This window comes from Schistocerca serialis, unplaced genomic scaffold, assembly GCF_023864345.2.
Source record: "Schistocerca serialis cubense isolate TAMUIC-IGC-003099 unplaced genomic scaffold, iqSchSeri2.2 HiC_scaffold_527, whole genome shotgun sequence".
Taxonomy (NCBI): Eukaryota; Metazoa; Arthropoda; class Insecta; order Orthoptera; family Acrididae; genus Schistocerca; species Schistocerca serialis.
The window spans coordinates 22,501-25,000 of NW_026048110.1; the positions used below are offsets into that span (position 1 = coordinate 22,501).

General features: G+C 63.2%; 1 pseudogene; it reads right to left on the bottom strand.

Moving 5' to 3' along the window:
- LOC126447694 (large subunit ribosomal RNA) overlaps positions 1-2,500 on the bottom strand; it is a 7,966-nt pseudogene that overhangs the window by 2,679 nt on the left and 2,787 nt on the right.

Below are 2,500 nucleotides of genomic sequence, written 5' to 3' on the forward strand. Positions count from 1 at the left end.
GCCAGCCCATGGTACAGGCCAGGCAGAAGTACGGTGGTGAGGGCGTGGAGGCGCTGTTGCGGCTTGAGCGGAGCTCGGGAGATGACGTCCAGCTGCTCCACCAGGTGGCGTCGTGGGTTGAAAACGCAGCGACCAGCGGTGGAGAATTGCAGTCCCAGGTACCGGAAGGTTTCACCCACACGTAGGGCGGGCACGGTGGCGTTGCCCGCTTTGAAGGTAACGTCGGCGTCGACCTTCACCTTCTTGTCGCGCCCAGACGCGACTAAGGCGAGGGTGAAACACTTCCGGGCGTTGATCTGCAGCCCCAGATGGGCGAGGGCTGCGACGGCTGCGTCGATGAGGGACTGCAATCCCCTCGCGGTCGATGCAAAAAGCAGGACGTCATCTGCGAAGGCCGCAGCGTTAACTCTGCGACCAAGGATCCGAGCTCCGATGTGGGAGGGAAGTTGACTCAAAACATAGTCCACCGCAAAATTGAAAAGGAGGGGGGAGAGGGGGTCACCCTGACGCACACCCCTAGCCGGCTGCAGGGGCACACCCACGTCGGCGCCGCCCGCTATCACCGTCGTGCTACCCTCGTAACACCTTTCGACGTACTCAATAAAGCAATCCGGCAGGCCATGAGCCCTCAGCACGGGGCGGAGGGCGGCATGGTCCACCGAATCGAACGCTTTAGAGACGTCGATCGATGCCACAAAAACAGAGCGACAGGAGCGGACTGCGTCGGTGAGAGCAGTGTCCAAGATGAAGGTGTTTTCCAACATCCCATCCCGGGGGATGAATGCCCGCTGACGTTCGTCCACAGCACATGCACGCATCAGGCGTGACGCGAGAACCTTGTGAAAGGTCCGCGCCAACACCGAGCAGACCGTAATGGGGCGAAAGTCAGCGGGGGATGTTGGTGCAGCCGTTTTGGGGAGAAGTGACGTCCGGGCGCGAAGCAGACGCTCGGGGAGGGCGCGGGCCAGGAGGAAGAGGTTCAAGAGTTTCACCAGGACTTCATGCGGCAGGCGCCGCAGCTCCGCTGGAGTCAGGCCGTCCGGCCCGGCTGCCGATCCCCTGGGCGGCAAGGCAGCAGCGACCTCCTCACGTGTGACCGGCCCCCATAGGCACTCAGGAGCGACAGGCTCCGAGTGCGGGAGAAGGCGGTCACGGATGAAGCCGGCGGTGGAGATCGGCTTCTTCGTGAAGAGGTCCGCCCAGAAGTCCAGCAGACCGGGGATGTCGGGTGGCGGCTGCAGCAGGGTGCCGTCCAGCAAGCCGCGCACGCAACGCGCACGCGACCTACGGAAGGCGTCCTGTGTCCGTGCGTATTCCCAGCGGCGCCGCTTGCGCTTCTGCAGCGGCGGGGCGGCAGGCGGCCGCTTGGATGGTTGGCGCGGCCGCTGTGTCCTGGTGATCGACCTCTCCCCCCTGGACCCGACCGACGCAAGGGCATCCGGGAGCATGCCCAGGATGACATCGGGCGGCGTGCCCCGCCCCAGACCAATGACTCGATCCAGGGCAGAGAAACGCTGGGCGGAAGCAGGTAGCCCCGCCAGATGCTCCCAGATGGCGGCGTCAGTCGGCCCCTCCGGCGGCGGCCCGGTGGTGTCGGCCGCGAAGTCCTCGGCTGCGTCGACGGGCGGCGCAGCGGTCTCGCCCGCGTCAGGCAGCGAGCTCGCTGCTCCACGGCGGGACGCCGGCTCTTCACCCCGACCGATCTCAAGTGCCTCCATGAATTGGCGGACAAGCTGCTTGTGGGCAGCTTGCCGCCGTCGGCACTTGATTGCCTCAAGCGTTCGGTCGGGGAACATCCTGGTAAGTTCTTGATTTACAAAGAAGAACCGGGCGTCCCTCTCCAGGAACAGTTCGGCCTCTGCCTTGGCGAGCGACAGGACTTCTTCCTCCGTCCACCTCGCGCGATGCCTCTCCGTCACGATCTCAGCGTTGGCGGCCGCAGGGTGTTGGCGGCGGCGATGGACCCCGAGACCGTTCTTCGTGGTAAAAGTGCGGTGGCACTCACTGCAAGCAAAGGGAGCTACACAAACTATCGCATTTTCGTTACGGCCGGTTGGCCGGATAGGTGCTGGGGTAGCTGGGGTGGCACCTTCAGCGGAAGGGCCACCATCTCTTGTTTCTTGTCGGCTGCCCCCAACTATAAAGGGATAATGCGAGGGGGGGCTGGTAACCCCCCCAAGCCCCTGGTGCGGTCTTCCACTCTGCAAAAATCAGCGGGCCCACGAGAAGGGGAGAAGACCGCAGGAGAGGAGAGGCTAAGAGGGCTAGGCCCATGTATTGCGCATCACTCTCCCTGTAACTATAACCCAAGGAAGGCACCTCGCAGCAGCAGCACGACTACATCAAGACCGCACTTCGAAAAGCCAAGTCCGGATGCAGCCACACCGCCGCCACTTGGCCACCTTTAAGAGAGTCATAGTTACTCCCGCCGTTTACCCGCGCTTGCTTGAATTTCTTCACGTTGACATTCAGAGCACTGGGCAGAAATCACATTGCGTCA